The sequence below is a fragment of the Triticum urartu genome, chromosome 7A, assembly GCF_056163025.1.
Source record: "Triticum urartu cultivar PI428250 chromosome 7A, HENAU_Tu73, whole genome shotgun sequence".
Lineage (NCBI taxonomy): Eukaryota > Viridiplantae > Streptophyta > Magnoliopsida > Poales > Poaceae > Triticum > Triticum urartu.
Window position 1 is genome coordinate 753,629,639 of NC_141879.1, and position 13,181 is coordinate 753,642,819.

The following is a 13,181-nucleotide window of genomic DNA, read 5'->3' on the forward strand; positions in this document are numbered from 1 at the left end:
CATTTGCATCAACATGATTTCTGTATTTTTGTACCTGAAACAAATGACTTTTTTCTATTCTGGAGGGTCCCGCTGTATTTACGTATGCAAAACAAAAAATACATGCCCATTTTGGTTTATGTATTTATCCTTTTATATACAACACATATAAATACGTATATTGATGAAAATTCGTGCACATATACTGTGCATCTATATCTACACGTAAAAACAATTCCAGAACATTCTGCGGTATGAAACTATATATGCTTTCTCGTGAATAAATAAATGAATAGTAATGTTTCCTTCTGAATCGGTTTTTAGGAATTAGCACCCATGCTTGTGTGCCGTGCTTGGCATGCTCCACTCTCCTAATCTAATCATCATTATAAATAAATTCACTAGAAGAAAAGTATGCATGCGTGCTTGGCCACAACTTCATCACTGGAAGAAAAGTACGCATGCAAGATAATGACGTGGACTGGGGTGTCAAGTCTGTCCACAATAACTTGAAACAGGGCGAGTCAAGTCTCTTGCCCTATTTACTAGCCAAGCTAATCTTGAATACAAATTCTAGCCACAACCTGCTCTACCGTGCTCTGCAGGGTCGAATGTCCGAATCATTATTAATTCTATCCATAACTTCAGCATATGAAAAGTATACATGAAAATGCCAGTACGCAGACTAGCTTAAGATGCTTGTGGAGGAATAGAGATAAGCTGCTCGCTCCACTGTCTTCTCCATCTGCCATTTCTGACCAATATGAGTAAGCTCGCGCTCCTCGTTCGAGCAACTGCACTACTCCTGTGCTTGCTCATCTCCCAAGCAGCATCCACTTCCCATGGCCAAGCGAGTGTATCAGAGGCTTTGCCTTAGCAGTGAGCGAGATGCACTCCTGTCCTTCAAGGCAAGCCTCTTCGACCCTGCTGGTCATCTCTTGTCATGGCGCCGTGGCGACAACTGTTGTCAATGGAAGGGTGTTCGGTGATTGCCCTCACCAATTTGAACATATCAAGCAACCAGTTGATAGGAACAATCCCAAATCAGATCGGTGATTTAAAGCATTTGGAATCCCTGGACTTATCATACAACAAATTTTCTGGTACAATCCCATCAGGTTTGTCAGCACTAACTTCTTTGAGCCACTTGAACTTGTCATACAACAATCTATCAGGTCCAATACCATCTGGACCACAGCTACAAACTCTTGACAATCAGATGTATATATACATCGGCAACCCTGGTCTTTGTGGTCCTCCTCTCTCCAGGAATTGTTCGGCAAATGATGCAAAACAAAGCGGCCTTGAAGATATAAATCATATGTCATCTGTTTATCTTGTCACGAGCATAGGCTTCGTGGTGGGTCTTTGGATAGTGTTCTGCACCATGTTAATGAAGAGAGCGTAGAGGGCTGCCTACTTTCAGTTCACTGATAAGCTATATGACAAGGTTTATGTGCAAGTGGTTGTGAGGTGGGCTCGCCTGATGAAAAATGCTCATGACGATGCACCATGAGCAAAAAGTGCCCAATTTCACTGCAAGCGAATTGTTTAAGACTTGCATCTAAATATATTTATTCGGTTTTCTGTATCTGTATTTGTAGTTTTTTCCCCAAAGATACGGGTTGTATCATGATATATATTTGCAGCTTTAAGTGGATATTTGCTGTGTTGTAAGCATGTAATGCAATTTGTATGTTTCTACCCCACCGAATGAAGCGTGCAGGTATTGTTGGATTATTTAAGCTGAAGTTGGGAAAATTATTTGTACTGCAAGGAGAAACATATACAACCCATAAAAGAATGGTCGCGGCATATGCCTGTTTCATCATATTGGATGTACCTTGATTTTAAATGAACTATTGATGTGTTGAAGTTGCCATCTTGCTTCTCTGCAAGTCTTACGGTTGCACTGATGGTTGGATCATGTGGATGTCGACTGAACGTATGTTCAGTTTACACCTATGGAACTATGTAATGGTCACACAGACGATGACGCCGACCTGGGCCTCGTCGATCTGACTCTGAAGCAAACTCGCTGCCATGGACTGTCCGCCTTGTTTCGCCGACGGTCTTCAATCCAATTCGCATGGAGACACTTTATTCATTCATTCATTCATTCATTCATTCATACATTCGGAAGAAGAACTGAGATTGCCATGATCTCACGAGAAAGAAGAGAGCAGACCTGAGGTCGCCTTTTTACATGTTCAGTTTACGCCCATGTTGTTGTTGTTGTTCGCAGAAACAAAATCAAGGATTCAGTTGAGAGGAGAGAAAAGTGTTGATTAATCTAAGCATTCACCAATCCTGCAACCTCAAAAATTAATTAACTGAGCGAGGTGAGATTAGCAAGCTCATGGCTAAGTCGCCTCTGCTCTGTAGTCTGTACAACACTAAATATTCAGAAATTTCAGTTTCTTTAGCTTGACACAGTTCTGGACCCCTTTTAGTAAAAAGAATTTGGTTGGTGTCACCAACTGAAAACATCTGCAAACCCAGCCACATCAGCTGAGAATTTGATATGTGCAGGTGGAAGGGAGAATAGCTAGCCGGCCCTGTGCGTCATTCAGAGTGTTTATTGCATGACAGATTCAGTTGTAGTAGCTGTTCGCGTCAAGCCTGCCTGTGCATAGTATGTTATCCTCGATAATGTGTTTGACGTTAGCTATTTAGAGAAGAACACTCTAGATAGACTGGTCATGAGTAATGCAGAGGAGCAACTGGTTTCTCGGCCCGTCCAGTTAGTAGTATATATGTTGTTCTGTGAGAGTTTTAAGCCAATTTGCAGAGTGTTTTGTGAGAGTTTGAAGATCAACCAACTGATTTTTGGCATTCAATGTCACCTCTAACGAAACTGAAAATCAGATTCCACGTATCCATCCATCCGTTGTTCATGCCAGCAAATGCAGCAGCATGAACGAGCGAACGAAATCGGTCTGGTTTGTCCGTGTGGGTCCAATGCTGCCATGTTGATGCGTGCGACCGAGTAAACAAAAACCCACTTCACCCCAGATGTCCCTGTGCTGAACAGATGATGTTTGAAAACTATGCATGGATGATGTTTGATTTCAAATGATGTGGTGATGTGTTCAAGTTGGCATCTTGCTTGCTTGCAAGTCTTAGACTTGTACATGATGTTTGGATTGGATCATATGGTGTGGACTGAATCTATGTCGAGATTGCAACCATTAAACTGGATCAGAAGGGGAAAAAAATGCTCATCCATGAGGCTTGAAAAGAGTAATGGTGCCACAGACAGATGGCGTCCACCTCGGCCCCTACTCGTCAATCTGACCCTGTGATTGAATTCACAAGTGCCCCCTCCTTCGCTGATGACCCTGTAATCGAATTCACAAGTGTCCCGCTCCCTCGGCAACCACGTCGGTCTCGGCGTCTACCGGAGAGAAGACATGGAAGAAACAATAAATATAAAGCAAACAGATGCATCACCATGCATGACATGACGATATGCAATGCTAGGGTGTTCTAACGCGGTACTACACGTTGCAGAATATGTTTTCCCGGTGTTTGGCATTTTTTTTGGACAGATGAAAGAGAGGGGACTGTTCCATGTTCATCATGCTAGAGGCACGTGACAGATGAACGGAGTGCATATTTGGATTCGTTGAATTTTTTTGAGCAATTTTCATATATACATTATTCTCATCCAAGTTACGAATTATTTAATATGAATTTTCGAAGTTTTAAACATATTCTGAAAATTCTTGGAATTAAATTAAATTCCAGAATATATTAACTGAAAAGCTAAGTGTACCTAGAAAAGTACCCAGCAGTGGGCACTGTGGGGTCCAGGTGGGGCCTAGTCGCCCGTTGACCATTGACTAATCAACTGGTAAACAATGCAGGTGGGGCCCGTTTGTCAGTGTCACATGTTTTAGCAATGACATTTAACTGCTTATAATTAAGTTATTTAAGACATGGGTCCCACATGTCATTAGCTAATTAGGCTATTCTAATCCTAACAAAATTAGTCAGCTAATTAAAAGAGGCCGGGCCCAGGTGGCGGTGGCAGGAGGCGGCGCGGGGAGAGGAGGCCATGCAGCCCAGGGAGCGGCCATGGCCTCCCTCTCCTTCTGTAGCTTCTATCTCTTTTCTTTTTATCTTTTTATTATTATTTATTTAACACCCTGGCTCCTTTTATTAAACTTAGCAACTAAATGACTTTTGGTTAAATGTGAAAACTGGAACATAAATTAAGCACATTATTACCAGGGTACACAAAAAGTTTAGGGCCAAAAGGAGTTGTCTAACTATTTTTAGAAATGGAATCCTAGGAATTAATTAGTGTGTAAAATAATGGTGGGTGCAACATGGCAATGATCAGGGGAATTTATAGAATATTGTGCACATTTTAGTTTTACTATTTAAAGAAATAAATTATCTGACTTTATTTCAAATTTCAAATTTGCTTGATTTTTATCTAGTGGCAATTTGACTTAAATAAACTTGATGACATGGCACCATTAGTGTGAATTCACTGTAGCACGACACTGGGTGTTACAGTTTTCTTCTAGTTGTGCCTTCTAGGACGAGCTGGTGGAGTAGCAGCCCGAGCCGCTGAGGTTCGAGAGCGCCGACGCCATCTCCCATAGCTCTCTTGCGAGTAGGATGACCTGCCATACGATGCCTTCCACGTCGCCGTGCCTCAGATCGAGGATCCATTTGTCCCCCTGCAGCACAACCCTTACTGTTACATTCTTCCTGGAGGAGTGGTTGAACAGTACAAGGTAGGGACGACGCAGCAAGCTGCAGCGCCAGAAATTAACTGGCCATGTCACCGTTACCAATTGTGACTATCGTTGAGGCCGCGGAGAGAGCATGATCCCCCTTGTCTGTGCCCGTGGCCACCCAAGGTCGTGCTGGTTGTTGCCAGCTCCACGAGAATCACCGTAGGCAAAGTGCACACGCAAAGCGCGACATATCTCCGGCTTCGTACTGCGCTTCCAAGCAACCTTACATTTTCCTCTCGAGACCTCCTCGTCTTGCACCCAGAGGACACTCGGCGCGCTTTGTCGATGTCCTTAATTAAAGAGCTTCCTAGGCATGCTTGCAAATGTTGGCATCGCCCTGAGTGTGAATCTACTGTCTTTGCACTTAATCTCGCTCTGCACGGCTGTGTCAATCGCTACTCTGAACATAGTCATGATGCGCCTGGGGCATGAAGGCCAAACTCAGTGCATATTGTAGGTATTACTGTACACAACTGTTGTGGCGGCGGCGGCTTGAGCTCGAGCGCGGGTAGCCCGGCGGCCTAAGGGCAGCGTTCAGTGCAAGCATGACGGCTGGAGCGCGTGACTTGCAGGCGGCGTGACACATGCACATCAGGCATGCCGCAGCAAGCACAGGAGACGAGTGCGAGCAGCCTCGACCAGCTCGTGTAGGTGGTGCGGGTGAGCTCCAGCCCCGGCGCGCCTAGCTCCGACGGCTTTCCTCCTGATGCGGGCACGATGGCACCGTTGCGGCAAAGGTCTTCTCGTCAAGTCGCTACAAGTAAGACCGTGTGGGCATCCAATGGGCTGCCCGGGCGTGTCCTGGCATGACCGGGCACCCTTATATTGCCCCAGATTTGAGACGGGTTTAAGGTATGCCGGTCAGTCTAGGCGTTTAGGATGAAAATTTGGGGTCTAGTTGGGTAAGTTTTTTTTGACCAGGCACTGATCAGGTGGACGTTTTGGATCTTGGAAAGGGAAGTAGGCGTCTGGTTGTAGATGCTCCCATACTATACTCGTGTGTTAAAAAAAGAGGCATGGAAGACCGAGGAGGCGACGACTTGAGAAAGAGAGAGAGGTAATATCCAGACCAGAAGAGCCCAAAAGAAAGAAAAGAAAAAAGACCTAGGTCTCACTCTCACTCCTCACTCCCCACTCCCCACTCCCCAGCCTCAGCTCCGTCCCGATGCGCCGCCATTCACCTACGGCTACGCCGCCGTCTGGAGAGAGCAGCTGCCGCCACACCCACCCACTCTGCTTCCTGCGTCTGCTGTAGATCCACGCGGATCTGCAGCGCACGGGGCAGGATCTGGCATTTCCGGCGGCGGAGCGCCAGAGGAGGACCTGAGCTGTTGTGGGCGGACGAGGAGCTCAAATGCTGCTCCAGGAGCCGAAGCGCCGGACAAGGAACTGAGCTACCGCGCTCCAGGAGGAAGAGCTTGGCTGCCGCGCTCCCGGATCGATGACGCATCTTCTCCGCCGTCGCCGTCGCGCTGAAAACGTGAGGGTCTGAAAAGGGGATTGTTGACTGCTAGCTGATTCTATTTATTCTACTGTTATTGGTGCCCATCCCGTTTGAAAATTGCTGTGCCTGCATGCTGAACTTGTTCACAAGCCTGTTTCTTTGTCTGATTGCTTAAGCTATATATGCAGACTTGTAGACGGGTAATTCAGGGGAGCGTTAAGATTAAAACGTGAGGGTCTGTCTTCGCTATATAAGGTTAAAGCGTCAGGGTAAAGTGTCCAATCGTAAAATTTAATTGTAGATTCATTAAACTGCTATATATTTCTTTGGTTGGTTCAAGATTATTTGTGTCCTTCCACAGTTACACCTAGCTAATTAAGCTTCTTGCCGTTTCCATTGTCTCTCCTGCTAGCACTTGAATTTCACCTCACTTTTACTATTGCAGCAACAGCCAGCAAGTGCGATGGCGATGGTGCTGGATGCGTTCGCGTCCTACGTGGGACGCATGCTCGCGCAGCTAGCAGCAGATGGCGTGGGGACGGTGCTGGGCGTCTCCGGCGAGATCGACAAGATGGGCGACAAGCTCCGGGACCTCAAAAACTTCTTGGCTGATGCTGACAGGAGGAACATCACCGATGAGACCGTTCACGAGTGGGTGGGGCAGCTCAAGCGTGCCATGTATGAAGCTACCGACATCCTCGACCTCTGTCAGCTCAAGGCCATGGAGCGTGGATCATCTACTACCTTTGGCGCAGGGTGTTTCAACCCCTTGCTCTTCTGCATGCGGAATCCCTCCCATGCTCATGAGATCGGCACCCGCATCAAGGCGCTCAACAAGAGGCTTGACTACATCAAGGAGCGAAGTGCTGCTTTCAACTTCCTCAATCTTGGGTCCTACAAGGATCATAGCAGCAATGTTCACATTTCTCATCATGGCAATCCTAGCCGGGAGACGGTAGGGGACTTTGATCAATCGGCTATTGTTGGAGACAAGATTGAAGAAAACACAAGGGCACTGGTGGCCCAAATCATGCAGACGGGAAAGGATGTCAACAATGGCATCAAGGTGGTTGCTATCATAGGTGTTGGTGGGATCGGCAAGACCACCCTCGCCCAGAAGTCTTCAATGACGAGGCAATCCAAGGTGAATTCAGCAAAAAGATATGGTTGAGCGTCAACCAAAACGTCAATGATGTTGATCTGCTGAGAAGGGCCATCATCGAAGCCGGAGGAGATGCCCAACCACCTGAAAGTGCAAAGACCAGCCTTCACGAAACCCTCAAGAACACATTGATTGACCGCAAGACCTTTCTGGTAATGGATGATGTGTGGAACCATAGAGCATGGGTTGATGTGCTGAAAATACCCTTAGTCAATGCTGCTGTTTCAGGCAGCCGAGTCCTCGTCACTACCAGAGATGAAGGTGTTGCCCGAGGGGTGAAAGCTATATGTCCGTACCACCATGTCGACATATTAGCGCTTGAAGATGCTTGCTCATTGCTCAAGAAGCAGGTCCGTTCTTAATTAAATTCTAATCTATTTCGTTATCTTCATCTACTTATTAACAGTACTATGTAGTTAATTACGAGAAATGTTAGGTTGCTCCCAAATTAATGAGCCATTAATTACATGTAATTTAGTGACTTCTATGTACTAGTACCTCTTGGAGGTAAGAGGTTGTGCGTAATTTTGTAAGGCTAAAAAAGGAAATATGCCAACAATGACCACATCACTAACTGAGACACATTCAAAGACAACTAGATTTTGTTTAATCAAGCTGGAGAAATAATTAAAAATTTGGATAATTATATATGTATCATTTTTACCAGTAAGAGACATGGGTCGTATATTCATGTAGTGCGTAACCTTTTGTGAATATCTAGTTTCGTATTCCAACATATGGGATCGAAGTGCTCAGCTACTCAACAGTGTCATAGGACCAAATATAAATGTAAAGTTATTTTAGTACAGAAAAATAATAATTTCGGTGAACCCCTGCCCGTACAACAAAAGAATATAGCACGACATAACTAGACTAGAAGTTGTCAGTAATCTTGCTACAGAATTTGCACACAAATTTAGCACTTAATGTTTGGCGTAGTTTTATGCATTATAGATGCTCGAGAGATTAGATAATTTCATGTTTCCATAAAATATGAAAATGAATAAAACAATATGCGATTTCTGCTCAATTTGGAGTTACTTCCTATAACAGTGATGAGAGAGTAATGCTACAGTATATTCTTCTTGCAGTATGTTCCATCTTGTAAGAAGAGAAGGAAAGAAAAATTGTTTCTTGGCATAAATTATGTATGTTATACATAGTTAATTAACTGTATTGGTCCCTTGTACTGTATGTTTGCAGGTATGCTCAAGTGAGATAGATGAAGACCAAATCAATATGCTAAAGGATATTGGACTGAAAATCATACAGAAATGTGGTTGTTTACCAATTGCTGTTAAAATGATGGGAGGACTCTTGAATGAAAGAGGGGGCGTACGTCGTGACTGGCAGCAGGTTTTGGATGATTTGAAATGGTCAACAACTAAAATGCACGATGATCTCAACAACATAGTATACTTAAGCTATGAATATATGCCTTCTTACCTGAAGCAATGCTTTTTATACTATTCTCTTCTTCCAAAAAGTAGAATTTTTAATGTGGATAAGCGAAGGATTTATTCATGGAAACTTTAGTGTTTTAGAAGAATTGGGAATAAATTACTTCAAGGAGTTATTATCTAGGAACCTTATAGAGCAAGATAAATGGTATGCTGCTACATTGGTTTGCAGCATGCATGATGTTGTTCGCTCATTTGCTCAGTATATGATGAAAGATGAAGCACTCGTAGCTCAAGACGGAGATGATGATATTCTTGCTAAACTTGGTTCACAAAAGTTTCTTCGGCTGTCCATAGAAACTAACCGATCACAATCAGGTGGACTTGATTGGAAATCTCTACAGGTGCAGCAATCACTGAGAACTTTGATCTCAACTATCCAGATTAAGATGAAGCCCGGTGATTCATTGGCTACTTTTTCTAGTTTGCGGACTCTGCATATAGAATCTGCAGATATTGCTATATTGCTTGAATCGTTGCACCAACTCAAGCCTGAGGTATCTAACACTGGAGGTATCTAACACTGGTAAATGCTGATATATCTGTACTTCCAGAGAACATTGGCAAGATGAAATTGTTGCAATTCCTTGACCTTCGTGGATGTACAAAATTGGTGAATCTTCCTGATAGCATTGTGAAGCTTGGCCAGCTGAGTTTACTTTCACTTCCGAAAGCAAGTATGGTCCCTAGAGGGTTTAGAGGTCTGACAAATATGAGGAGACTAGATATGTTTCGAGCCCACATGGTGTCACACCTGGCCACTTGGCATGTGTGACCTGGCAACCCTGCGGGTGGGACCCTCCCCGGCGTGTGCGTGTGTGAGTCGCGTGAGTATTTAGCTGGCCGCCTATGGCTGGTGTGGGCATGTGATGTGACCAGTTCAAACTCTCACCTAATCTTTCCTCTGCAAGTAAAGTTCTTCTTCCTCACCAAGTCTAGCTCACGCTTTCCTCACCCGCTCACGCTTTCCTCACCCCCTCTCGATCCCCTTCTTCCTTGTTCGTTATAGTTGGTAATCAGAGCCAAATTCGCCTCAAAATTTTTCTCCCTGTCAAGCTGGTTGCAGATCGGTAACATCCACCGCGCCGCGCCGGTGTGTGCTGCTTCGGCAAGCACACCCAAAATCCGCCGCGGGGTTCGATCTCTTCCAAGCACGGCAACGGCGCCCCCCAAAGCTTCTGCGGCGACGCGTCAGGTGCTAGCCGCCATGGACGAGGGCAGCAGCAACATCACCAAGATGCTCGAGTCCCTCCTTGCCAAGATGGATGAGCAGAAAGCGGCCCACGACAAGCAGATCGAGGTTCAGGCCGCCTTTAACGCACAGATCTCGCAGGATGTGCGCGGCCTCGCCCGACAGATCGATCTGACCCAAGCCGACGTCGACGCAAACCGCAAGACGGTGGAGGGCTCTGCTTCGCCATCGGGCTCGGTCACGACCGTGCTTCACCAGCCCGCCGCCCCGCAACAACCCCACCACCGCCCCTGCCACCTCCACACTCACCGCGCGTGGCCACAGATCCAGGCCGCCCTGCGTCCGCCCACGCGCGCCTCGGCGACAATCGTCCGCCGTTGATTCCGGTAGCTCCTCATGGCGGATTCGTCGCGTCAGGGGCCATTCCCTCTCCGACGACAGGCTACAGCGGCAACGACTACCACAAGCCGCCGAAGCACGATTTCCCTCGGTTCGACGGCTCCGCGCCGTACCTGTGGTTGGACCGCTGTCTGGCGTACTTCGAGCTCTACAAGGTCGCGCCTCACAACTGGGTGGCCACCGTAGCTCTGTATATCGAAGGCCAGGCCGCGCACTGGCTACAGGCTTTTTGTCAAACACATCGCGGCATCACCTGGGAGTCGTTCACCGCCGCCGTGCTCGCGGAGTTCGGCGCCGACGAGTTCGAGGTGGTCATGCACAAGCTACTGCAACTTTGTCAAACCACCTCTGTCGCCGAGTACCGCGCGGCGTCCGACGAGCAAATGTATCACCTGCTCGCGCTCGACCCGTCCATCAACACCAAGTTCTTCGTCACCCAGTTCATTCTGGGCTTGAAGGATGAATTACGCGCGCCGGTTCGGCTCCAAGCGCCCTCGAGCATCACCAGGGCATCTGTGCTGGCGTGCATTCAGGAGGAGGAGCTGGGTACTACGCGCGCGCGCCCACGCATCACGCCAGCGGGCCGGCCTCCACCGACACCGACTCCACCACAGTCGCGTGTGGCCGCACCCAACCGTGCTCCAACGGACGACTACGCACGCGAACGACAACTTCGCGACTACCGTCGCGCCAACAACTTATGCTTCAAGTGCGGCGACCACTTCTCATGAGAGCACCGGTGCGCGCAACCGGCCCAGCTGCTCACCATCCACATCGGCGATCACGGGGAGGTGCTCTTCGACGACACCATCCACGCGTTGCAACTGCTCGACGACCCAGGGCCAGCAGTGCAGCCGCCCCCTCCTCCTGGTGACGCGCCCGAGTGCTGCCTCCTCTCCTCGCACGCTCTGGACGGCACGGACTCGGAGACCACGATCCGCCTGCGAGCACTGGTGGGCAACCAAGTCATGTTGCTGCTACTCGATCCGGGTAGCTCGCACAGCTTCGTCAACAAGTCCTTCATCGATCGCCTCGGGCTGGCGACAGAAGAGATGCCGCGCGTGGACGTGCGCGTCGCCAACGGTGACCATCTCACGTGCAACCGTATTGTTCCCGAGCTCAAGTGGTGGATGCAGGGGCACACGTTCGCCACTCTGATGCGCGAGCTGGACATTGGCGCCTATGACGGCATCCTCGGCATGGACTGGCTCGCCCAGCACAGCCCCATGACATGCCACTGGCAGGACAAGTGGGTCAAGTTCACCCACGACGGCGAAGAGGTCACGCTCCGGGGCGTGCCCACGAAGGCGTCCACCACCCTCAAGGCGATCAAACCCGACGAGCTGCGCAAGATGATCGCGGGCAATGACGTCTGGGCTATGGCCACGGTGGACACATGCGGGCGCGCACCGCCACCGCGGCGTAAGTGCGTCAATCAGACGCCGCTCACTAATCTTTTGGAGGAGTTCGCCGACGTGTTCGCGGCACCGCAAGGGCTTCCCCCACACCGTCAGTACGACCACGCCGTCACTCTGGTGGAGGGCGCGGTCCCCGCGAACACGCGCCCGTACCGCTACTCGCCACTCCAGAAGGACGAGATCACGCGCCAGGTCAAGGAAATGCTCGACGCGGGCCTGATCACGCACAGTGTGAGCCCGTACGCCGCGCCGGTGCTGCTGGTCAAGAAGAAGGACGGCACCTGACGGTTCTACGTCGACTATCGCCGCCTTAATGACGCGACCATCAAAAACAAGTCCCCCCTGCCCATCATCGACGAATTACTCGATGAGCTTGCTGGTGCCGCGGTCTTCTCCAAGCTCGACTTGCGCGCCGGCTACCATCAGATCAGGATGCGCGAGGAGGACGAGCACAAGACGACGTTCAAGACGCACCACAGACATTTCCAGTTCAGGGTCATGCCGTTCGGCCTCACGAACGCGCCAACCACATTCTAGTGCCTGATGAACGCCATATTTGGTAAGTACATGCGCAAGTTTGTGATCATTTTTCTGGATGACATTCTCGTCTTCAGCGAAACCATGGAGGAGCACCTGGAGCACTTGCGCATCGTCTTCGAGCTCCTTCACGCACACCAGCTCTACATCAAGGAGTCCAAGTGCACGTTCGCCGCTGATCACATCGACTACCTCGGCCACGTGATCTCCAAGGAGGGTGTGGCCACGGACAAGGAGAAAACGAGCGTGATGGAGCAATAGCCGACGCCGACGAATGCCACCGAGCTGCGCAGGTTTCTGGGCCTCACCGGCTACTACAGAAAATTCATGCCACACTACGGCATCATCGCCAAGCCGCTGACACAGCCGCTCACCAGGAAAGGCTTCGCCTAGACGGAGCAAGCTCAAGCGGCCTTCGAGCAGCTCAAGACGGTGATGGTCACCACGCCCGTGCTCGCGCTCCCCGATTTCGACAAGCTGTTCTCGATCGATACGGACGCGTGAGACACAGGGGTGGGCGCGGTGCTCGTCCAGGAAGGCCACCCGGTCGCCTACTTCAGCAAGGCCCTAGGGGTGCACAACCAGCAACTGTCGACGTACGAGAAGGAGTTTCTGGCGGTGATGATGGTGATCGACAAATGGCGCCCGGAACTGCAGCGCGGCCCCTTCAACATCCTTACGGACCACAAGTCCCTTTGCAACCTGGGCGAGCAGCACCTCGAAACCGAGCTGCAACGCAAGGCCATGGCGAAACTGGTGGGACTGCAATTCCGGTTTCAGTACAAGCGGGGACTGGACAATGGCGCGGTCGATGCTTGTCGCACGTCGGCAAGCAG

At 49.0% G+C, this 13,181-nt stretch overlaps 3 pseudogenes across 1 annotated transcript in view; all 3 read left to right on the plus strand.

The window, feature by feature from the left end:
• Nucleotides 1-667: 667 nt before the first annotated feature.
• LOC125522827 (uncharacterized) lies at nt 668-1,719 on the plus strand (annotated as a pseudogene).
• Nucleotides 1,720-6,448: 4,729 nt separating this feature from the next.
• The window catches only part of LOC125521371 (disease resistance protein RGA2-like), a 57,769-nt pseudogene continuing 51,036 nt past the window's right edge, over nt 6,449-13,181 (plus strand). Inside the window, exons 1-2 of the transcript XR_015610212.1 lie at nt 6,449-7,689; nt 8,543-9,541. The product of XR_015610212.1 is annotated as a disease resistance protein RGA2-like (transcript). The remainder of the gene's footprint in view (nt 7,690-8,542; nt 9,542-13,181) is intronic.
• On the plus strand, nt 10,705-12,093 carry LOC147962876 (uncharacterized; annotated as a pseudogene).